The 26,684-nt window shown below is 37.2% G+C and overlaps 1 pseudogene; it reads left to right on the top strand.

Moving 5' to 3' along the window:
- The window catches only part of LOC148002256 (vomeronasal type-2 receptor 116-like), a 33,274-nt pseudogene that overhangs the window by 1,925 nt on the left and 4,665 nt on the right, over nucleotides 1–26,684 (top strand).

Below are 26,684 nucleotides of genomic sequence, written 5' to 3'. Positions count from 1 at the left end.
CAAACGGAGCCATTTTTCAGTCCAAAATTTCTTTATCATATTGCTCACAAACATATTTTAGCTCCACAAAACATATATAATACTTCTTTATATTTAATTTGTGGAACACTATAATTTGTACAATGCACCGTGATCACATTCATCCCCTGTAAACTCTCATCCTCCTTCCAGCCCCACTGCATCTTCCAACATCGTTCCCCTCTCATCACACTGCCACACCCTTGTTCTGCCAGGTTCATTCCCTTTCATTCCCTGTATTACTCCCACCTTTTTTCATCTTCTAGAATGCATTCCTGCATGTGCTCATGACAGTTTGATTAACTGAATAATTTTCTTAATCTTCATATTTCAGCTATTTCAAAATTCATTCATTTCTGTTTGAGATTTGAGTTTTTCCCTTAAGAACTCTGAAAAATCCATTGCAATATTTTTTATAATTTTCCATTTCATTTGCATTAGACAATTTTTTTATTGTAAATGAAATTTACTCATAAAATGAAGGCAGAAAATTTTAATTTTCTTGACAAAATCTTAAATGTGTCTTTTTTTTGTACATACTGTCTTTAAATACTGGTTTCATAAAATAAATTTCTTCATTCTTTTCTTAGGAATTTATTTTAATGTTTTTTATCTTATTAATTTATTGTAAGAAGATATGTTAATTGTCAGACACGTCAGTTAAAGATTCGTGTATTTGCAGTACAGAGTTTCCTGCCCCATACACATACACTAAGACATTGTATAAAATAATGTTTTCACAATGAAAATATTAAAAACATCTATAAAAATAGATAAAAGCACTGAATAAATATTGAAAGATGGGGGAATGGATATTTACTGATTTTGAGTAGAATTTTAGACAGAAACTAGAAGCCAGCAAGTATGCTAATGTAATAGAACTAAACAAGTGGAAGATAGCAAGCATCTTGCAAAACTACATGGGAGGTGTTTTTTTTCTTTTATTGGATATTTTTTAATTCAAATTTTAAATGTCATCCCATTTCACAGTTTCTGCTCCAGAAAACAGCTGTCCCATCCCTCCTCCTCCTGCTTCTCTGAGGATGCTCCCTCACCTACCCACCCAATCCCTCCCACCTCCTACCCTGGCATTCCCCTACACTGGGGCTTTGAGCCTTCACAGGACCAAGGGCCTTTCCTCCCATTAATGCCCAACAAGGCCATCCTCTGCTACATATGTGGCTGGAGCCATGGGTCCATCCCTGTGTACTATTGGGATGGTGGTTTTGTTCCTGAATGCTCTGGGGGGGTCTGGTTGGTTGATATTGTTGCTCTTTTTATGGGGTTGCAAACCCCTTCACTTCCTTCAGTCCTTTCTCTGACTCCTACACTGGGGAGGCCATTCTCAGTCCAATTATTGGCTGCCAGAATCACCCTCTGTATTTGTCAGGCTGTTGCAGAGCCTCTCAGGAGACAGCTATATCAGGTTCCTGAGAGCATGCACTTCTTGGCATCCACAATATTGTCTGGGTTGGATGTCTGTATATGGGCTGGATCCTCAGGTGGGGCAGGCTCTGGATGGCCTTTCCTTCAGTCTTCACACTTTGTCTCCATATTTCCACTTGTGAGTATTTTGGTTCACCCTTCTAAGAAGGTCTGAATGATCCATACGTTGGTTTTCCTTCTTGAGTTTCATGTGGTTTATGAATTGTATGTTAGGTATTCCAAGCTTTTGGGCTAATATCAACCTATCAGTGACTGCATACCATGATGTTCTTTTGTGACTGGGTCACTTCACTTACAATGATATTTTCTACTTCCATACATTTGCCTAAAGACTTCATGAAGTCATTGTTTTTAATACCTGAGTATTATTCCATTGTGTAAATGTACCACATTTTCTGTATCCATTCTTCTGTTGAAGGGCATCTGGGTTCTTTCTTGTTCCTGGCTATTATAAATAAGGATGCTATAAACATAGTAGATCATGTGTCTTTGTTGTATGTTGGAGCATCTTTTGGGTATATGCCCAAGAGCGTTATAGCAGGGTCTTCAGACAATATTATGTCCAGTTTTCTGAGGAACCTAGAGACTGATTTCCAGAGTGGTTGTACCAGCTTGAAATCTCACCAACACTAGAGAAAATTTCCTCATTCTCCACACCTTTGCCAACATTTGCTGTCATCTGAGTTTTTTATTTTAGCCATTCTGTCTGGTGTGAGGTGGAATCTCAGGATGGTTTTGATTTTTCTGATGACTAAGAATGTTGAACATTTCTTTAGGTGTGTCTTGGCCATTCAATATTCCTCAGTTCAAAATTCTTCGTTTAGCTCTGTATCCCATTTTTAATAAGGTTATTTGGCTCTCTGGAGTCTAACTTTGTGAGTTCTTTGTATATTTTGGATATTAACCCTCTATCAGATATAGGATTGGTAAAGATCTCAATCTGTTGGTTGATATTTTTGTCCTAATGACAGTGTCCTTTGCCTTACAGAAGCTTTGCAGTTTTATGAGGTCCCATTTGTCTATTCTTGATCTTAGAATATGAGCCATTGGTGTTTTGTTCAAGAAATTTTCTCCAGTACCTATGTGTTCGAAATTCTTCCCCACTTTTTCTTCTATTAGTTTGAGTGTATCTGGTTTGATGTGGAGGTCCTTGGTCCCCTTGGACTTGAGCTTTGTAAAGGGCTATAAGAATTGGTTGATTTGCATTCTTCTACATGCTGACCTCCAGGTAACCAGCACCATTTGTTTAAAATGCTGTCTTTTATCCATGGGTTGATTTTAACTCCTTTGTCAAAGATCAAGTGACCATAGATATGTGGGTTTATTTCTGGGTCTTCAATTCTACTCTGTTGATCTACCGGCCTGTCTCTGTATCAATACAATACAGTTTTTATCAGTAATGTTCTGGAATACTGCTTAAAGTCAGGGATGGTGATTCATCTCAGAAGTTCTTTTATTGTATAGTTTTCGCTATCCTAGGTTTTTGTTATTCCAAATGAATTTGCAAATTTCTCTTTCTAACTCTATGAAGAATTGTGTTGGAATTTTGATTGGGATTGCAATGAATCTGTAGATTTCTTTTGGCAAGATGGCAACTTTTACAATATTAATCCTGCCAATCCATGAACATGGGAGATCTTTCCATCTTCTAAGAACTTCTTCAATTTCTTTCTTCAGAAACTTAAAGTTGTCATACAGATCTTTCACTTGCTTGGTTAGAATTACCTCAAGGTATTTTATATTATTTGTAACTACTTTGAAAGACATCTTTTCCCTAATTTCTTCCTCAGCCTATTTATCCTTTGAGTAGAGGCAGGCTACTGATTTGTTGGATTTAAATTTTTTTCCGTTGGTGATTTTTTTGTCCATGTTTTTTAAATTGCATATTTCTATTTACATTACATTTGTTATTCCATTTCCGAGTTTCCAGGCCAACAATCCCCCTAACCCTTCCTCCTACCCTTCTTTATGGGTGCTCCCCTCCCCATCCTCCCCCCATTACTGCCCTCCCCCCAACAATCCCGTTCACTGGGGATTCAGTCTTGGCAGGACAAGGGCTTCCCCTTCCACTGGTGCTCTTACTAGGCTATTCATTGCTGCCAATGCAGTTGGAGTCCATGTATACTCTTTGGGTAGAGGCTTAGTCCCTGGAAGCTCTGGTTGGTTGGCATTGTTGTTCATATAGGGTCTCAATCCCCTTCAAGCTCTTTCAGTCCTTTCTCTGACTCCTTTAACGGGGATCCCATTCTCAGTTCAGTGGTTTAATGATGGCATTCGCCTATGTCTTTGCCATATTCTGGCTGTATCTCTCAGGAGAGATCTACACCCAGTTCCTGTCACCTTGCACTTCTTTGCTTCGTCCATCGTATCTAGTTTGGTGGCTGTATATGTATGGGCCACATGTGGGGCATGTTCTAAGTGGGCGTTCCTTCAGTCTCTGTTCTAAACTTTGCCTCCCTATCCCCTCCCAAGGGTATTCTTGTTCCCCTTTTAAAGAAGGAGTGAAGCATCTGCATTTTGTTCATCCTTCTTGAGTTTCATGTGTTCTGTGCATTTAGGGTAATTCGAGGATTTGGGCTAATATCTACTTATCAATGAGTGCATACCATGTGTGTTTTTTTGTGATTGGGTCACTTCACTCAGGATGATATTTTCCAGTTCCATCCATTTGCCTATGAATTTCATAAAGTCATTGTTTTTGATAGCTGAGTAGAATTCCACTGTGTACATGTACCACATTTTCTGTATCCATTCATCTGGTGAAGGGCATCTGGGTTCTTTCCAGCTTCTGGCTATTATAAAGAAGGCTTCTATGAACATAGTGGAGCATGTGTCTCTGTTATATGTTGGGGCATCTTTTGGGTATATTCCCAAGAGAGGTATACCTGGGTCCTCAGGTAGTTCAATGTCCAATTTTCTGAGGAAACTCGAGACTAATTTCCAGAATGGTTGTACCACTGTGCAATCCCACCAACAATGGAGGAATGCTGTTCTTTCTCAACATCCTCGCCAGCATGTACTGTCGCCAGAGTTTTTAATCTTAGCCATACTGAATGGTGTGAGGTGGAATCCCAGTGTAGTTTTGCTTTGAATTTAACTTATGACTAAAGATGTTGAACATATCCTTGGGTATTTCTCAGCGATTTGACATTCCTCAGCTGTGAATTCTTTGTTTAGCTCTGAACCCCATTATTAATAGGGTTATTTGTCTCCCTGCAGTCTAACTTCATGTGTTCTTTGTATATTTTGTATATAAGCCCTCTATTAGTTGTAGGATTGGTAAAGATTTTTCCCATCTGTTGGTTGCCGTTTTGTCCTAACAACAGTGTCCTTTGCCTTACAGAAGCTTTGCAGTTTTATGAGATCCCATTTGTCAATTCTTGATCTTAGAACATAAGCCATTGGTGTTTTGTTCAGGAAATTTTCTCCAGTACCTATGTGTTCGAAATTCTTCTCCACTTTTTCTTCTATTAGTTTCAGTGTATCTGGTTTGATGTGGAGGTCCTTGATCCACTTGGACTTAAGCTTTGTACAGGGTGATAAGCATGGATCGATCTGCATTCTTATCCATGCTGACCTCCAATTGAACCAACACCATTTGCTGAAAATGCTATCATTTTTCCATTGGATGGTTTGGGCTCCTTTGTCAAAAGTCAAGTGACCATAGGTGTGTGGGTTCATTTCTGGGTCATCAATTCTATTCCACTGGTCTATCTGCCCGTCTCTATACCAATACCATTCAGTTTTTAAAACTATTGCTCTGTAATACTGCTTGAGTTCAGGGATAGTGATTGTCCCAGAAGTCCTTTTATTGTTTAGGATAGTTTTAGCTATCCTGGTTTTTTCTTATTCCAGATGAATTTGCAAGTTGTTCTGTTCTATGAAGAATTGGATTCTAATTTTGATGGGGGTTGCATAGAATCTGTAGATCGCTTTTGTTAAAATGGCCCTTTTTACTATATTAATCCTGCCAATCCATGAGCATGGGAGATCTTTCCATCTTCTGAGATCTTCAATTTCTTTCTTCAAAGGGTTGAAGTTCTTATCATGCAGATCTTTCACTTGTTTGGTTAAAGTCACACCCAGATATTCCATATTATTTGGGACTATTATGTATGGTGCCGTTTCCCTAATTTCTTTCTCGGCTTGTTTCTCTTTTGTGTAGGGGAAGGCTACTGAATTATTTGAGTTAATTTTATACCCAGTCACTTTGCTGAAGGTGTTTATCAGGTTTAGTACTTCTCTGGTTTGACTTTTGGGATCAGTTAAATAGACTATCATATCATCTGCAAATAGTGATATTTTGACTTCTTCTTTTCCAATCTGTATCTCTTTGATCTCCTTTTGTTGTGTTATTGTTCTGGCTAGAACTTCAAGTACTATATTGAATAAGTAGGGAGAGAGTGTGCAGTCTTGTCTAGACTCTGATTTTAGTGGGATTGTTTTAAGTTTCTCTCAATTTAGTTTAATATTAGCTACTGCTTTGCTGTATCTGGCTTTTACTCTTTTTAGGTATGGGCCTTGAATCCCTGTCCTTTCCAAGAATTTTATCATGAAGGGGTACTGAATTTTGTAAAATCTTTTCTCAGCATCTAATGAAATGATCATGTGGTTTTTATCTTTGTTTGTTTATATAGTGGATTATGTTGATGGTTTTCCATATATTAAATTATCTTGTGTCCCTAGGATGAAGCCTACTTGATCATGATGGATGATTGTTTTGATGTACTCTTGAATTCAGTTTGCAAGAATTTTATTGTGTATTTTTACATTGATATTCATAAGGGAAATTGGTCTGGAGTTCTCTTCCTTCGTTTGGTCTTTGTGTGGTTTAGGTATAAGAGTAATTGTGGCTTCATAGAAGGAATTCGGTAGTGCTCCATCTGTTTTCAATTTTGTGGAATAGTTTGGATAGTATTGGTATGAGGTCTTCTATGAAGATCTGGTAGAATTCTGCACTGAGCCCATCTGGACCTGAGCTCTTTTTGGTTGGTAGACTTTTAATGACTGCTTCTATTTCTTTAGGAGTTATGGGGTTGTTTAAATGGTTTATCTGTTCCTGATTTAACTTTGGTACATGGTGTCTGTCTATGCAATTGTTCATTTCCTCCAGATTTTCAAGTTTTGTTGAATATAAGCTTTTGTAGTAGGATCTCATGATTTTTTAAATTTCCTCTGATTCTGTTGTTATGTCTCCCATTTCATTTATTTTAATGTTTTTTTAAAGAATTTGATTCATCACTTTTCTTTTTTTTAAAAAAAGTATTTTATCACTTTCAGTAATTTATTATCATTCCTTTAAAAATCTTTATGGATGTCTGAGTGTATGTATGAATGTGTGTTTGTAAATACGTGTATTTGGGAACGTATTTAGGAGAAGGTGTGTATATGTGTGATTTTATAGTGTGATTTCCTGTGCTTGTCGTGTGTTATTGTGTGAGAAGTTGTATGGGAGTGGATGTCAATCTGATTCTGAGAGTTTCATGAGTGTTAGTTGTTAACCAGTTTATGTTTAAGAATGTATAAAAATGTGAGGGTGTGTGTGTGTGTGTGTGTGTGTGTGTGTGTGTGTGCACGCATGTGTCTATCCATGGATGGTGTGATATCAGGCTATTTGTGGAGTTCAGAAAATTTGTTTGTATTCGTGATGTTGGGATTACTGTATAGAAATTTTCACACAGGTCATCCGAAACGATAGCCAGTTCTCTTAATTGTCACATAATTTCTCTCTCTCTCTCTCTCTCTCTCTCTCTCTCTCTCTCTCTCTCTCTCTCCCTTCCTTCCTTTCTTTTTTTGGGGGTGGACATTTTTAATTTACATTTCAAATGTTATTATCTTTCCAGGATTCCCATCCTTAAACCCCCTAACCCATTCACCTCCCCTGCTACTATAAGGGTGTTCTCCCTCCCCAACCAGACCCCCTTCCTGGCTCCCTCCTCTGACATTCCCCTACACTGGATGATCAAGTCTTGGCATGACCAAGGGCTTCTCCTCCTGTTGATGCCAAAGAAGGCTGACTTCTGTTACATATCCAGCTGGAGCCATGGGGATGTCCATGTTTAATCTTGGGGTTGTGGCTTAGTCCCGTTGGTTGGTATTGTTGTTATTATGGGGTTGCAAGCATGTTCAATTTCTTCAATATTTTCTCTAACTCCTCCAATGGGAACCCAGTTCTCAGTACAATGGTTTGCTGCTAGCATTTGTCTCTTTGTCAGGCTCTGGCTGAGCCCCTCAGGAGACAGCTATTTCAGGCTCCTATCAGCATGCACTTCTTTGCTTCGTCAATATTGTCCAGTATTGCTGGGTGTATATATATGGACTGCATCTCCAGGTGGGGCAGGCTTTTAATGGACATTCCTTCTGTCTCTGCCCCAAACTTTCTCTCCATATCCTCTCCTATGAATATTTTTGTCCCCCCTTTTAAGAAGGACCGGAGCATCCACACTTTGGTCATCCTTCTTGAGTTTCGTGTGGTCTGCTGCCACAACATTTCTGCAACCACAATATGAACTTTTTATCTTCTAGCATTTCAAACATTTGTTTCTCCTGTAAGATATGATATAGGAAAAGAGTATGCTATCCATCGCTAGAGGTTTACAATATTCATATTTATCTCATTGCTCCAATATGTGGACCTCAGGAACTGTGAAGTGTGCTATAGACACAGACCTGTTGGGAAAGGCCAGGATCATTGGGAATCTCACATTCAGAATATCTGATTCAGTAGAGCCTGTCTCCTACCATCACTGGTATCTATCTATTTGTCAAATTAAAGAAATTAATCAAGTTAATCATTAAAAGAAAAGGATGATTTCTTTTCTCACACATTTTATTGACAGTGGTAATTAATTGTCCAGAGAAATCTGTTTAATCCTGATAATATACACACAGTACACTTGATGAACTTCAATTTCAAAGGATTGAGTGAACCCATAACCATAGCCATATTCCAGTAATTTTACATCTCTCACTTGTTACAGTAAGTGCTCATAAATCCTTAGAAAGCTTGTATTTTATAATTTTAAATTAATTGATAAATTTAATAAAGAAAATTCCTCAAGACATAAAGAAATGAATGAATTCAAGTGAAAACCAGGACATCAATCAATATAAAGATCTTACAGTGTTCTATCAACTAGTGATTTTTAACTTGATTATCAAGAGTTTCAAACACTTGGGGGTTCATATATTTACTGAGAAAGAAAGAAATGAAAATATTGAATATGGCATCATCAAATTGGAAAGGGATTCACAAGACAATGCAGTTTGTCTGTGGAGGAAATGATAAACTAAATATTTTCTACTAATTATTGAATATAGTCCAGCTGAGGAATTCATTCTTCAAGTACAATGAGGACATCATTCCGTTCCAAATCTTTGGATAATACATAACACAGAGAATCACAGTTATTATCCTAATTATACTTGAAAAGTTGGCCTTATCATGAAAGTCACTGTTGCAATTTATTCCTACATCCAATGGATGGATGGATGGATATATATTCAACATTTTCCTTTTATGGCTTCTCATTTTTAGTAAGAAATTTTTATATAACCTTGAATGTATAATCATACAAATATTAATAATGTAAAACAAACAGGTACTAGTAACAAATCCTGAATACATTTTAACAAAATTTTTAGTATACATAAAATTTCACCATGTATTAAAAATACGTTATAGGCTCCCAAACCCCGTGGGGCAGACAGCTCATCGCCCAGACACTCCTGAGACTGCAGGGCACGAGAGACTTCCAGTACTGCCCACCCTTGCCCACATCCCTGACCCAAGAGGAAAGTGTATAGGGCCTCTGGGAATAGGAAGAGAGGGTCACTCAAGCTGCAGGAACTCTGAGGTCCAGGCTGTGGTCCAGACTGCACCCAGATCTGAAGAGTCCCAGTCAAACAGCTCCATGTACCCAAATCCCATGGGAGGGAGAGCTAGAATTTCAGAGGGGCAGACATGCCTGGGAAGCCAGAGGATACTACTCTCTGCCCACATTTCTGACTCTAGAGGAAAACGCCTAGCACCATCTGTGACCCATGAAAAGGCCAGGCAGGCACTTTTTGTTGCTTCCTTCACGGGGAGTTGAAACCCAGCTCTAAAGAGAGCCTTCAGGCCTGAGACCAGAGGTAAGACCAACTTTTCTGCTCCAAGTGACCTGCCTCGTGGACTCAGGACACATGCCCACAGGAACAGCTGAAGACCAGTAGACAGGAACGACTACACACCTGAAAGCAGAGCACTCTGTTCCCATAACTGGCTGAAAAAGAACAGGAAAACAGGTCTACAACACTCCTGACACACAGGCATATATAACATTCTAGCCACTGTCAGAAATAGCAGAACAAGATAACACCAGAGACAACCTGATGTTGAGAAGCAAGCGCAGGAACCCAAGGAACAGAAACCAAGATTGCATCGCATCATCAGAGCCCAATTCTGCCACCAAAGCAAATACAGAATATCCAAACACACCAGAAAAGCAAGACGATCTAACCACTGTCAGAAATAGCAGAACAAGGTAACACCAGAGACAATGTGATGGCAGGAGGCAAGTGCAGGAAGCCAAGCAAAAGAAACCAAGACTACATGACATCATTGCAGCCCAATTCTCCCACCAAACCAAACACTGAATATCAAAATACACCAGAAAAGCAAGATTTAGATTTAAAATCACATTTGATCATGATGATGGAGGACTTCAAGAAAGACATAAAGAACTCCCTTAGAGAATGCAGGAAAACGCAAATACACAAGTAGAAGCCTATAGAGGAATCACAAAAAGCCCTGAAAGGATTCCAGGAAAACACAATCGAACGGGTGAAGGAATTGAAAATGGAAATAGAAGCAATAAAGAAAGCACAAAGGAAGAAAACCCTGGATATAGAAAATGAAAGGAAGAGACAAGGAGCTGTAGATATAAGCATCACAAACAGCATACAAGAGATAGAAGAGAGAATCTCAGGAGCAGAAGATTTCACAGAAATCATCAACACAACTGTCAAAGATAAGGTAAAATGGAAAAAAACACACAGGAAATCCAGGACACAATGAGAAGATCAAACCTAAGGATAATAGTTATAGAAGAGAGTGAAGACTCCCAAATCAACAGACCAGTAAATATCTTCAACAAAATCATACAAGAAAACTTCCCTAACCTAAAGAAAGAGATGCCCATAAACATACAAGAAGCCTACAGAACTCCAAATAGATTGGATCAGAAAAGAAACTCCTCCTGTCACAAAATAGTCAAACCACCAAATGCACGAAACAAAGAAAGAATATTAAAAGCAGTAAGGGAAAATGGTCAAGTAACATATAAAGGCAGACCTATCAGAATCACACCAGACTTCTCCCCAGAGACTATGAAAGCCAGAAGATCCTGGACAGATGTCATACAGACCCTAAGAGAACACAAATGCCAGCCCAGGTTACTGTATCCAGCAAAACTCTCAATTAACATAGATGGAGAAACCAAGATATTCCCTGACAAAACCAAATTTACACAATATCTTTCTACAAATCCAGCCCTACAAAGGATAATAAATGGTAAAGCCCAACACAAAGAGGCAAGCTACAGCCTATAAAAAGCAAGAAACTAACCATTTTGCAACAAAACAAAGAAAAGCACACAAACATAATCTCACATCCAAATACGAATATAACAAAAGCAACAATCACTATATCTTAATATTTCCCAACATCAATGGACTCAAGTCCCCAATAAAAAGACATAGACTAACAAACTGTATCCTCAATGAGGACCCTGCATTCTTCTGCCTACAGGAAACACACCTCAAAGACAACAACAGACACTACGTCAGAGTGAAAGGCTGGAAAACAACTTTCCAAGCAAATGGTCTGAAGAAGTAAGATGGAGTAGCCATTCTAATATCAAATAAATTCTCTTTTCATCTAAAAGTCATCAAAAAAGATGAGGAAGGACACTTCGTATTCATCAAAGGAAAAATCAACCAATATGAACTCTCAATCCTAAATATCTATGCTCCAAATACAAGGGCACCTACATACATAAAAGAAACATTACTAAAGCTCAAAGAACACATTGCACCTCACACAATAATAGTAGGAGATTTTAACACCTCACTCTCATCAATGGACAGATCATGGAAACAGAAATTAAACAGAGACATAGACAGACTAAGAGAAGTCATGAACCAAAAGGACTTAACAGATATTTATTTAACACTCTATCCTAAAACAAAATGGTATAACTTCTTCTCAGCTCCTCATGGTACTTTCTCCAAAATTGACCATATAATTGGTCATAAAACATGCTTCAATAGAAATGGAAAGATAGAAATTATCCCATGCGTCCTATCACACTACCACGGGTTAAAGCTGGACTTCAAAAATAAAAGGGAAGAACACCCACATATACATGGAAATTGAACAATGCTCTACTCAATGATAACCTAGTCAAGGAAGAAATAAAGAAAGAAATTAAAGACTTCTTAGAATTTAATGAAAATGAAGGTACAACATACCCAAAATTATGGGACACGATGAAAGCTGTGCTAAGAGGAAAACTCATAGCTCTGAGTGCCTGCAGAAAGAAACAGGAGAGACCATGTATCAGCAGCTTGACAGCACACCTAAAAGCTCTAGAACAAAAAGAAGCAAACACACCAAGAGGAGTAGAAGGCAGAAAATAACCAAACTCAGAGCTGAAATCAACCAAGTAGAAACAAAAAGGACCATAAAAAGAATCAACAGAACCATAAGTTGGTTCTTTGAGAAAGTCAAGAAGATAGATAAACTCTTAGCCAGACCAACGAGAGCACACAGAGAGTCTGCCAAGTTAACAAAATCAGAAATGAAAATGGAGACATAACTACAGAATCAGAGGAAATTCAAAATATCATCAGATCCTACTACAAAAGCCTATATTCAACAAAACTTGAAAATCTGCAGGAAATGGACTATTTCCTAGACAGATACCAGGTTCTAAAGTTTAGTCAGGAACAGATAAACCATTTAAACAATCCCATAACTCCTAAAGAAATAGAAGCAGTCATTAAAGGTCTCCCAATCAAAAAGCGCCCAGGTCCAGATGGGTTCACTGCAGAATTCTATCAGACCTTCGTAGAAGACCTCATAGCAATACTATCCAAATTATTCCACAAAATTGAAAACAGATGGAGCGCTACCGAATTCCTTCTATGAAGCCACAATTACTCTTATACCTAAACCACACAAAGACACAACAAAGAAAGAGAACTTCAAACCAATTTCGCTTATGAATATCCACGCAAAAGTACTCATTAAAATTTTGGCAAACCAAATCCAAGAGCACATCAAAACAATCATCCACCATGATCAAGTAGGCTTCATCCCAGGCAGGGAGGGATGGTTTAATATATGAAAAACCATCAATGTAATACATTATATAAACAAACTGAAAGATAAAAACCACATGATCATTTCATTAGATGCTGAGAAAACATTTGACAAAATTTAACACCCCTTCATGATAAAAGTCCTGGAAAGAGTAGGAATTCAAGGCCCATACTTAAACATAGTAAAAGCCATATACAGGAAACCAGTAGCTAATATTAAACTAAATAGAGAGAAACTTGAAGCAATCCCACTCAAATCAGGGATTAGACAAGGCTGCACACTCTCTCCCTACTTATTCAATATAGTTCTTGAAGTTCTAGCCAGAGCAATCAGACAACAAAGGAGATCAAAGGGATATAGTTTGGAAAAGAAGAAGTCAAAATATCACTATTTGCAGATGACATGATAGTATATGTAAGTGATCCCAAAAGTTCCACCAAAGAACTACTAAACCTGATAAACACCTTCATCAAAGTGGCTGGATATAAAATTAAGTCAAATAATTAAGTAGCCTTCCTGTACAAAAAAAGAGAAACAAACCAAGAAAGAAATTAGGGAAACGACACCTTTCATAATAGTCCCAAATAATATACAATACATCAGTGCGACTTTATCCAAGCAAGGGATCTGTATGGTAAGAACTTCAAGCCTCTGAAGAAAGAAATTGAAGATCTCAGAAGTTGGAAAGATCTCCCATACTCATGGATTGGCAGGATTAATATAGTAAAAATGGCCATTTTACCAAAAGCGATCTACAGATTCAATGAAATCCCCATCAAAATACCAATCCAATTCTTCAGAGAGTTAGACAGAACAATTTGCAAATTCATCTGTAATAACAAAAAACCAGGATAGCTAAAAGTATCCTCAACAATAAAAAGACTTCTGGGGGAATCACTATCCCTGAACTCAAGCAGTATTACAGAGCAATAGTGATAAAAACTGCATAGTATTCGTACAGGGACAGGCAGATAGACCAGTGGAATAGAATTGAAGACCCTGTAATAAACCCACACATCTATGGTCACTTGATTTTTGACCAAAGGCCCAAAACCATCTAATGGAAAAAAGATAGCATTTTCAGCAAATGGTCCTGGTTCAACTGGAGGCCAGTATGTAAAAGAATGCATATCGATCCATTCTTATCACCCTGTTGAAAGCTTAAGTCCAAGTGGATCAAGGACCTCCACATCAAACCAGATACACTCAAATTAATAGAAGAAAAAGTGGGGAAGCATCTCAAACACATGAGCACTGGAGAAAATTTCCTGAACAAAACAACAATGGCTTATGCTCTAAGATCTAGAATGGACAAATGGGATCTCATAAAACTGCAAAGCTTCTGTAAGGCAAAGGACACTATTGTTAGGGCAAAACGACAACCAACAAATTGGGAAAAGATCTTTAGCAATCCTACAATGATAGAGGGCTTATATCCAAAATATACAAAGAACTCAAGAAGTTAGACTGTAGGGAGACATGTAACCCTATTAAAAATTGGGGTTAGGAACTAAACAAATAATTCACAGCTGAGGAATGCCAAATGGCTGAGAAGCATCTAAAGAAATGTTCAACATCTTTAGTCATAAGGGAAATACAAATCAAAACAACCCTGAGATTCCACCTGACAGAAGTCAGAATGGCTAAGATCAAAAATTCAGGTGACAGAAAATGCTGGCTAGGATGTGGAGAAAGAGGAACACTCCTCCATTGTTGCTGGGATTGCAGATTGCAGATTGTGTAGAACCATTCTGGAAGTCAGTCTGGAGCTTCCCCAGAAAATTGGACATTGAACTACCTGAGGAGCCAGGTATACCTCTCTTGGACATATACCCAAAAGATGCCCCAACATATAACAAAGACACGTGCTCCACTGTGTTCATAGCAGCCTCATTTATAATAGCCAGATGCCCTTCAACAGAAGAATGGATACAGAAAATGTGGTACATCTACACAATGAAATATTACTCAGCTATCAAAAACAATGACTTTATGAAATTGATAGGCAAATGGATGGAACTGGAAAATATCATCCTGAGTGAGGTAACGCAATCACAGAAAAATACACATGGTATGCATTCATTGATAAGTGGCTATTAGCCCAAATGCTTGAATTACCCTAGATGCACAGAACACATGAAAATCAACAAGGATGATCAAAATGTGAATGCTTCACTCCTTCTTTAATAGGGGACCAAGATACCCTTCACAGGGAATAGGGAGGCAAAATTTAAAACAGAGGCAGAAGTAACACCCATTCACAGCCTGCCCCACATGTAGCCCATACTTATACAGCCACCAAACTTAATAAGATAGATGAAGGTAAGAAGTGCAGGCTGACAGGAACTGGATGTAGATCTCTCCTGAGAGACACAACCAGAATATGGCAAAGACATAGGCGAATGCCAGCACCAAGCCTCAGAACTGTAAACGGATCCCTGTTCAAGGATTCAGAACATGAGTGAAAGATCTTGAGGGGGTTTGAGACCCCGTATGAACCATGCCACCCAACTAGAGCTTCCAGGGACTAAGACCCTACCCAAAGAGTGTACATGGACTGACCCTGGGCTCCAACTGCCTAGGTATCAATGAATAGCCTAGTAAGGGCACCAGTGGAAGGGGAAGTCTTTGTCCTGCCAAGACTGAACCCACAGTGAATGGGATTATTGGGGGGGCGGTAATGGGCAGAGGATGGGGAGTGGAACACCCATATAGAAGAGGAGGGTGAAGGGTTAAGGGGATGGTGGCCTGGAAACCTGGAGAGTGCATAACAATTGAAATGTAAATAAGAAATACCCACTTTAATAAAGATGGAGAAAAAAGAATGAAAAAAGAGAAGAAAAGAGAAGAAATAAGTTATAAATACTACTGAAGCTGGAGTGCTTAGTTTCATATACAAAATGTGAAATGTAACTTGAATACTTAATACTGCATGGTGTAAAATCTTCAATGGCTTCAGTGTTGATTATTATTTAGATATATTTTTCATTTTTCTTCTTCTAAGGTTTTTCTTACATTTATTATACAGCTTTCCCCAAGATCACATAACTTTTTATTAATTTTATTTTTCATGGATATTTTATGTATTAACATTTCAAATGTTATCCCGTTTCTGCCCTCTCCCATATCCCCTTCACCCTCCCCCTGCTTCTATGAGGATGCTCCCATTTCCACCCATCCACCCCATCCTCAGCACACTGGCATTACCATACATTGGGGAAACAAGCCTTCACACGATCAAGGGCTTATCCTCCCAGTGATATTGGACAATGCCATCCTCTGTCACATATGTGGCTGGTGTCATGGCTCGCTCCCTTTTTACTCATTGTTTGGTGGTTTAATCTCTGGGAGGTCTGGTAGGGTTTGGTTGTTTCCTGTGGTGTTGCTAACCCCTTCAACTCCTTAAGCGTTTTCTCTAACTCCTCCATTGGGTTCCCCATGTAAAGTTCAATGGTTAGCAGCAACCATCCTCATCTGTACCAGTAGGGCTCTGGCAGAGCCTTTCAGTAGACAGGCACATCTGCCTCCTGTCAAAAAGCAGTTCTTGGCAACAGCAAGAGTGACTGGATTTGGTGGCAGCATATAGGATAAATCCCAAGGTGTGGAGTCTCTGGATGGCCTTTTCTTCAGCCCCTGATCCACTCTTTGTCCCTGTATTTCTTCCTGAAAGTATTTTGTGCTCCTTTATAAAAAGGAATGAATCATCTGCATTTTGGCCTTCCTTCTTCTTGAACTTCATATGATCTGTGATTTTTTCTCAGGTATTCCAGGTTTTTGGTCTAATAAACACCAAGCAGTGAGTGTATACCATGCATTTTCTTTTGTGAATGAGTTACCTCACTCAGGATGATATTTTCTAGTTTCATCCACTGCCCTATGAATTTAATGGAGTCATTGTTTTTGATTGCTGAGTAGTACACCATTGTGTAGATGTGCAACATTTTCTGTATCCATTCCTCTGTTGAAGGGCATTTAGGTTCTTTCCATTTTCTGGATATTTTAAATAAGGCTGCTATGAACATAGTGGAACATGTGTCCTTGTTATATGTTGGAGCATATTTTGGGTGAATGCCCTTGACTGGTATATTTGGGTCCTCAGTTAGTACTATGGTGATATTTCTGAGGAACCCCCAGACTGATTTCTAGAGTGGTTGTACCAGCTTGAAATCTCACCAACAATGGAGTGTTCCTCTTTCTCCTCATCCTCACCAGCATCTGTTGTCACCTGCGTTATTGATCTTAGCTGTTCTGACAGGTGTGAGGTGGCATCTCAGGATTGTTTTGATTTGCATTTCCCTGATGACTAAGGATGTTGAACATTTATTTAGACAGTTCTCAGCCATTTGATATTCCTCAGCTGAGAACTCTTTGTGTAGGTCTTTACCTTATTTTTAATAGGATTATTTGATTCTTTGGAGTCTGTCTTGATTTGTTTGTATAAATTAAATATTAGCCTTCTATCAGATATAGAATTGGTAAAGAATTTTCCAAATCTGTTGGTTGCCATTTTGTCCTATTGAAAGTGTCCTTTGACTTACAGAAGCTTTTCAATTTTATGAGGTCCCATTTCTCAATTTTTGATATTAGAACATGCATCGTTGGTGTTCTGTTCAGGAAATTTGCCCCTGTGCGTTTGTGTTTGAGGCTCTTCCTCATTTTCTCTTCCATTAGTTTCAGTGTATCTGGTTTGATATGGGGTCTTTGGTCCACTTGGACTTGAGCTTTGTACAAGGTGAAAAGAATGGGTGAATTTGCATTCTTCTACATGCTGACCTTCAATTCAACCAGCACTATTTGTTGAAAAGGTTGTCTTTTTGCATGGATATTTTTAGCTCCTTTGTCCAAGATCAAGTGACCATAGTTGTGTGAGTTCATTTCTGGATCTTCAATTCAATTCCATTGATCTACCTGCCTGTCTCTGTAGTAAAATAACACGCAGTTTTTATCACTATTGCTGTGTAATACAGCTTGAGGTCAGGGATGGTGATTCCCCCATAACTTCTTTTATTGTTGAGAAGAGTTCTCATTATCCTGGTGTCTTTCCTTTTCCAAATGAATCTTCAAATTGTTCTTTCTAATTCTATGAAGAATTGCATTGGAATTTTTATGGTGATTGCATTGAATTTGTAGATCGCTTTTGGCAAAATGGGCATTTTTACTGTATTAACCTGCCAATCCATGAGCATGGGAGATCGTTCCATCTTCTGAGATCTTTGGTTTCTTTTCAGAAACTTGAAGTTCTTTTCATACAGATCTTTCCCTTGTTTGGTTAGAGTCAAATAGTTATACCATTTGTGGCTATTGTGAAATGTGTCATTTCCCTAATTTCTTTCTTAGCTTGTTTATCTTTTGAGTAGAAGATGGTTACCGATTTGTTTGAGTTAATTTTATAACCAGCCAATTTGTTAAAGTTGTTTATCAGCTGTAGTAGTTCTCTCATGGAATTTTTGGGGTCCCTTAAGTGTACATTCATATCATCTGCAAATAGTGATATTTTGACTTCTTCCTTTCAAATTTATCCCTTTGACCTGATTGTGTTGTCTACTTGCTCTCAATAGAACTTCAAGTACTATATTGAAGAGGTAAAGGGACAGTAGGCAGCATTGTCCAGCCCCTGTTTTTAGTGGATTGCTTCAAGTTTCTCTCTATTTCATTTGATGTTGGCTTCCAGTTTGCTGTATATTGTTTTTACTGTTTAGATGTAAACCTTGAATTCCTTATCTTTCCAAGACTTCTAACATGAAGGGGTGTTGAATTTTGTCAAATGCTTTCTCAGCTTCCAATGAGATGATTATGTGGTTTTGTTCTTTGAGTTTTTTAAGTAGTGGAGTATATTGATGAATTTCTGTATATTGAAATATCTTTGCCTCCCTGTGATGAAGCAGACTTGATCATGATGGAGGAACGATTTGATGCGTTCTTGGATTAGTTTTCCATGTATATTATTGTGTAAATTTACATCAATATTCATAAGAGAAGTTTGTCTGAAGTTTTCTCTTTGTTGGGTTTTTGTGCGGATTAGGTATAAGCATAATTACGGCTTCAAAGAATGAATTGGGTAGTGTTTTTTCTGTTTCTATTTTGTGGAACTGTTTGGACACTATTGATATTAGGTCTTTTATGAAGGTCTGGTAGAATTATACACTAAGCCCATCTTGTCCTGGACTTTTTTTGTTGGTAGACTTTTAATGACTGCTTTTATTTCTTTAAGGGTTTTGGGACTGTTTAGTTGGTTTATCTGAGCCTCTTATTACTTTGTTATCTGGTATCTGTCCAGAAAGTTGTCTATTTCTTCCAGATTTACCAGTTTTGTTGAGTATAGGCTTTTGCAGTAGGATCTTAATTTTCTGAATTCTCTCAGTTTCTTATGTCTCCCTTTTCATTTATGATATTGTTGATTTGGATACCGTCTCTCTGCTTTCTGTTTGCTAAGGGTTTATCTCAAAGAACCTTCTCCTGGATTTGTTGACCCAGTGAATAATTCTTTTTGTTTCTACTTGGTTGATTTCACCTTTGAGTTTGATTATTTCCTGCTGTCTACTCTCTTGGGTGAATTAGCCCCTTTTTCTTCTAGAGCTTTCAGGTGTGCTGACAAACTGTAAGTCTAAGCGCTCTCCATTTTTGAGGCACTGAAAACTGTTATTAACACTGCTTTCATTGTATTCCATAAGTTTGGCTATATTGTGCCTTCATTGTCATTAAATTCTAAAAAGTCATTAATTTCTTTCTGTCTTCTTTGACCAAGTTGTCATTGAGTTAAGGATTGCTCAGTTTCCATGTGTATGTGGGATTTTTGATGTTTTTGTTGTTATTGAAGAACAATCTTAGTCCATAGTGTTCTGACAGAATGCATAGGATTATTTCAATCTCCTTGTATCTATTGAGGCCTGTTTTGTGACCCATTATTCGGTCAATTTTGATACCATGCTGTGCTGAGAAGAAGGTATATCCTTTTGTTTTAGGATGAAATGTTCTATAGATATCTGTTAAATCCATTTGATTCATAATTTCTGTTAGCTTCATTTTCTCTCCATTTAATTTCTGTTTCCATGGTTTGTCCATTGATGAGAGTGGTGTGTTGAAATCTCCCTTTCTGTGGTGCACTGTGTTTGTGCTTTAGTAAATTTTCTTTTATAAATTTCTTTATTCAAATTTATAAATTTATGTAAAATCATAAAATACTTGCTTTCTAAGATCAGCTCTGGGTAACAAACCAACTATTTAGGTATCATACCGTGTAAATAAGAAAAACTTTGAAATAAAAAAATCAGTCTCATCTATGCTCAATTATTTACAAAGGCATTTGTCCCCATAGGAGCTGATAAACAAGACAGGAACATGTGCCAATGACACATGAGCAATCTTGGGAAAGAAGATGCAGTTCAAACATTGAAGCTCTGAGAGGGTGTGTTCATTCACTACATAAAAGTGAATGTATTCAGTTGAACGACCCAATGGTGATTTGAGATAATGTTCTAATGATCCCTATGTTTTCTACACAGGATTAACCCGCAAAACTACCAATATGTGATGGCCTTAACTTTTGCCATAGAGGAGATCAACAGAAACCCCATTCTTTTACCTAACATGACGCTTGGATATAATATTCGCAGTGCTGGGTCCATTGAAAGTGAGACAGTAATAAATTTACTCAAGTGGCTCACAGGGCAGAACAGACTCATTCCAAACTATACATGCAAAACCAAGGAAAAAATCTGTGGCTGCAATCACAGGAAAAACATGGGAAATTTCTTCCTTAATTGGAATATTTTTGGGTCTTTATAAATATCCACAGGTGAGATTAGATGCATGAGAAGAAAGGAAAATATTCTCATTTGATTCCATAATTTGTGTACCATGAAAAATCATAAGGGAATGATTCATTTTTGTATGATTCAAAATAATGGTATTGGACTAGAATACAGCAAAAAATTACAGTGCAACCAGGAGGATAAAAGTTCGGATGCCAGCTTCAAACTTACTCTAATGACAGCAAACCAGATAAAAGATAATCCCTGTGTCCACCTTACTTCTCTCCAGGGCAAAAGAAATGAAGCCCAGGGAGGAAGAGAGACCCTACCTCAGAAGAATATGTGGAAAAAAGTAGAGAACACCTGCTGCCCTCTTTTAGCCTTCACATGCATATATATGCTATATGCACTGTAGAAAGCTGGGCACACACATTTTTATGCACACACACACACACACACACACACACACACACACACAGAGAGAGAGAGAGAGAGAGAGAGTCAATGGACCAGCTGTCCAAACATTCTTTAAAATACATAACTTTAAAGCTACATACTTTGAGATATTACTATATTCACATTTCTTCTGATTGAAATGTACATACAGGCCTTAAGATATACAAACATGTCTACAATAAAAGAGAGTATTTCAACTCATTTTCCAGAATCATATCTCAGTACTAGACTTGACTATAAATGAAAATTTGGATCTCTAAACTTTAAGTCACTGTTTCATATGCAGATTTCCAGAACCTCCTCATTAATGTCCATCCCCAATTTTATTTTTACAGCTGAGCATTGGACCTTTTGAAACAAGTATAAATAACTCTGAGAAGTTTCCTTTTTTGTATCAGATGGCTGCCAAAGAATCTTCTTTGGCCTTAGGCATGGTCTCATTGTTTGTCCATTTCAGATGGAATTGGGTGGGGCTGGTCATCTCAGAGGATGAGAATGGTGTTAACTTTGTCACAGACTTGATTCCACAAATGGAAAGAAACACAGTCTGTGTAGCCTTCATGGAATTTATCCCAGTTACTCACATGATGGACCTGGATAACGCTTATGAATACCATATTCGGATTATGAGATACCCAGCCAAAGTTGTTATCGTTTACGCTAACACTGACTCTTCCTTAGGTGTGTTGTTTAGAAGATGGGAATATATACTTCCATGGAGAATCTGGGTGACCACTTCACAGTGGGAAGTCATCACTTCTATGAGACATTTAATTCTTGACTCATTCCATGGGACTCTCATCTTTTCACAACGCCAGGGTGATATTTCTACTTTTAAAGAGTTTGTAAAGACAGTGAGACCTTCCAAATACCCAGATGACATTTTTCTTGCCAGACTGTGGGAGATTTACTTTGATTGTGCAATATCTAATGCTACCTGTAAATCATTAAAAAATTGTTCATCTAGAGGTAACTTGGGATTGTTACCTTGGTACCACTTTGACATAGCTGTAAGTACTGGCAGTTACCATGTATACAATGCTGTATACGCTGTGGCCCACACCATGCACAAGATGCTTACACAAAAAGGAGACCTACAAGGAATGAAAAACGGAGGCAGCATGGATTTTCCCCCCTTGAAGGTAATGCTTTTACTTTTGATTCTCTAGACTGTCACCAATGTAACTTTTTGAAATTGACCCATACATACTCTAAACAAATACAATGGGGATCTTTCTAGAAGACAAGTTTTCTAGACTATTTAACTGACTGGAAGAAAAATCTATACCTGGGTGAAATTGAGAGTCAACTTCCCAATCATACAGAAATAAAAACCAAGATAAAAAATGTTTCTGTTAAAGGTGCTGTCAGTCTCATACCCTTCTAAGGTTCTCAACAGTAAAATCAGAATCTTTTCCCACCTTGTTCTTATATTTGAAAAGGAGTGGCATCATATTTAAGGTCCTAAAAATTGTACAGTACCAGCAAGTGAAATATTCTTAAAATATCTCATTAAATTGTATCAACTAATCAACTATAGATTATTTCTTAAATTTGTTACATTTGCTCTCATAAAATATGTGGACAAAGGTCATATATGAGAAAAGGTTTCTTTTACTTCAACTAAGACATTATAGACCAGCATCAGGATGGACTCAATTTGACAGTATTTTAATGAAGCTTGCCACATAAACTTCCATAATGAAAAGCAGTAAGCTATGAGTATGCTATTACACAGCTGGCTCCCTTCAGTATATTCAGTTCAGCCACAGATTATGAAATGAACCTGCTTTAATTAAGGATGGGTATTCACACCTCACTTAATCCAAATGACAAAAACTCACATAGACATAATCAGAGTACAAAATATCCCAGACAATTTTACACTGATAACACAAAACCAGATGCCTGTAGACTATCAGTCATATATGCAAAATATCCATGCTCACCAGTGCTCACCAGTGCTGAAAACCATTAGGATGTATTAGCAACAGTAGATTTATCTAACTATCCTGTTAAAATACTATTACGGTATTTATGATGTCAATTAAATATAAGTGTACACATTACACAATCATATATGCCTAATGTTATTTCATTGTTAATTGGGATCAATGAATATGTGAATGTGACATAATTCAGACTCTTATAAAATTACCATTATGAATCATAAATCTTCCGTAGCTGAGCTCCCTGCTGAAGAACATTAAATTCATGAATCCTGGTGGAGATCCAATATCTTTGAATCCTTCAGAGAAATTGCACATAGATTATGACATTCTGAACTTCTGGGATTTTCCACAAGGTCTTACATATAAAGTGAAAGTAGGAACATTTTCTCCATATTTTCCACCTGGTTAACAATTGTCGATTTCTGAGGACAGGATAGAGTGGAGCATAGGAGTGGAGCAACAGGTGGGTGGAATGTTACACTATTCTGTAGAGAACACAGGTAAAAATCATGAAAAATGCCTTGGTGAGACTGATGCCTCCTCATAAATTAAAAGATGAATCTAATGATAAAGTTACAAACTTACTTTCCATGTTCAAGTGTTTCTTAATGTGTTTACCTTTTCCGAGAATTAGCACATTCTTACCAGGGTTATGCACGTTTATATATATATATATATATATATATATATATATATATATATATATACATATATATATACATATATATATACATATATATATACATATATATATACATATATATATATATGTGTGTGTGTGTATGTATGTATATATACATAACTTTATTCTGTTGATAAGTATATATAATATATAGATAATGTGTATTTTAGTATCATAAATTAACATAAATAAATAGAATGAGCATGCACAATATTACATTCATTATTACCCAATCCTGTACTATAGTTACCAGGCTAATTCTTTATGTCCTCATTTCTCTAATATCCTCAGATTCCTGTGTCTGTGTGCAGTGAAAGTTGTGGTCCTGTATTCAGAAAATCTCTTCAGGAAGGGAAAGCCGCTTGCTGTTTTGACTGTGTCCCATGTCCAGAAAATGAAATTTCCAATGGAACAGGCAAGTGCGTGCATTAACGATAAGGTTCTCACCACTGTTTTTAATCTACATACTGAAGGTAAAATCATGCACAAGAGATGTACACAGAATACATTCTTAAGATATTGTCCTCATAGTTAATAGATATATTCAACAATATAGCTCATTGTTATACTCTACATTTAGGGATTTATAGGATTACAAGCCATATTTAATTCAGTTAATACTTGTTGAGAATGTGAAAGGATGCTAAGAATAAATTTTTCCACAGAATTTTAAAAAATGGATTCTAGATATAAATAATTATGTCTAGTTTTGTCCAGTCTTTTTGACCTATATTTGCAATATATTAAAACCATTAATCTGTCACAAGGTCAACTTTAAAATTCCCAGAACAAATCCTGAAATAGATATGATATTAATAGACAGTAGATTTGTCTTAATTAATTCAGTCATTCGAGAGATGGCTTAGTAGTTAATCGAAGGATCTTCCCTTTTAGTGGAAATGGGTTTGAACTCCACTAATTCTATGATGGCTTGAAACTCTTTGTAATTCCAGGCCCAAGGATCTGATACCACATTTTGACCAATCTTGATAGCATACTCATTTCTGGCACAGACCAACATATAGTAAAAATATTCAATCCAAACAACATGGGTACTAATAGATTCATATGTCTCATATATAACAATATAAGGGATAAAATCCTTCCAATGTAAAATCCTGTTTCCTGATATCTGTAGTTCAAATAAGTAGGTAATAAAATCTGTGGAGATGCACAATTAGGGTTATGTGCAAATTCCTGCAGAAAGAAGTAAGTGATGCTACACACATGTAAGAGTTCATCATGGCTCTTTAAAAACGTTTGAACCAGGATATAAGATGACTAAATGACATCATAAATGTTTCTTAGTATTGTCAGATATGACTGAGTATAATTATTAAATCAGTAAATATTGTATTACTTGAATAAAATCCACACCCCAAAAATTAATAGTTCAATCTTTTGAATATCATTGTACTGACGGTTTTGTGTGTCAACTTGACACAAGCTGGAGTTAACACAGAGAAAGGAGCCTCAGTTGGAGAAATGCCTCCATAGATCCAGCTGTAACATATTTCCTTAATTAGTGATCAAGGAGGGAGGGTCCCTTGTGCGTGATAGCATCCCTAGGCTGGAAGTCTTGGGTTCTACAAGAGAGCAAACGGAGGAATCCAGAGTAAGCAAGCCAGTAAGAAACATCCCTCCATGGCCTCTGCATCAACTCCTACTTCCTGACCTTCTAGAGTTTTAGTCCTGACTTCCTTTGGTGATGAACAGCGTGGAAGTGTAAGCTGAATAAGCCCTTTCCTCCCCAACTTGACTCTTTTTGCTGATGTTTGTGCAGTAATAGAAACCATGTCTAATTCAATCATGTATATACAATTATTATTATATATACATTATATATCACAATACAATGCATGCATGCAATGGTGCACATAATATAATGGTGCATTATATTCAATAGACATGTGATTACAATCATGTAATGTTGGCTCTATCCTTGAGATGTAGGTATTTATAGACATGATAAAGGCAAATAAATCCTACTGCTAACATAATATTCACAGAAAAGAGACTATAACTATTTCTACTAAATTAGGCACAAGAAAATATTATTCAATATCTACTTTTGATCTAAATTTTTTGAAATCTTATCTTGAGAAGTAGGGCAATGAAATAGACAAAGGAGGTGCAGAATAGAAAGACAAACTCAAAGTATCTGTACTTAAACAGACAGGATATATGCCTAATAGACCTTAAAGACTTTACCAGAAATATCCTACAGCTGATGCACACATTCAGGAAAGTAACAAGACACAATATTAACTGAGAAAAATGCTTCTTAAATAAAAACAAACTCCTCAGGAAGTAAATAATGGGAACTGAATACACCTTATAATAATTAAAACTATGGAGTGGAACTGGAGTACACGGAAAGATTTCAACACTGAAGTAAGTAATTGAAAAACCTGTTGGAAGGTAAAAATAACTCCCTTCCAAATAAATAGTGTCTTGGTTGGGGCTGTATTGCTCTGATAAAACATTAAAATTGTAGTTAAGGGAAGAAATTCTTTGTTTCATGTTTTAGCTCTGAGCTTAAACTCCACCACTTAAGGAAATCAGGCTAAAAATAGAGAGCAGAAAGTTGGGGGCAGAAAATTACAAAGAACCCATGGGATAATGGAACTTACATGCTTGCTTCACATGTTTGGCCAGGATGCTTTCTGAAACAGTGTTATATCAATTGTCCAGTAGTAGCCACACCCACACTGAGCTGTCCCATCCCACATCAATCATCAATCAAGAAAATACACCAAAACGTTGTCCACAGGTCAACCTTATGATTGCTTTTCCTTTTGTAAGACTATTTTTTCCAGATGTTTATACATTTGTGTCAGGTTGTCAGAAATCAACAAGCACATGCATCTTCTCCAAAAGCAACCCAATACACATAATCTATAACCTATTCTATGTACACCTGCTCATCCAGGATCATAGCTCTTTTACTTACAAGAGCCAAGAAAATGAAATATCTTCCAAATTCATCAACTAATGAATGGATAATTAAACTA

Source organism: Rattus norvegicus, chromosome 12 (genome assembly GCF_021556685.1).
Source record: "Rattus norvegicus strain SHRSP/BbbUtx chromosome 12, alternate assembly SHRSP_T2T, whole genome shotgun sequence".
NCBI lineage: Eukaryota > Metazoa > Chordata > Mammalia > Rodentia > Muridae > Rattus > Rattus norvegicus.
Note: the sequence above shows the minus strand (reverse complement) of the source record. Positions and strands in the feature narration are given on the sequence as shown.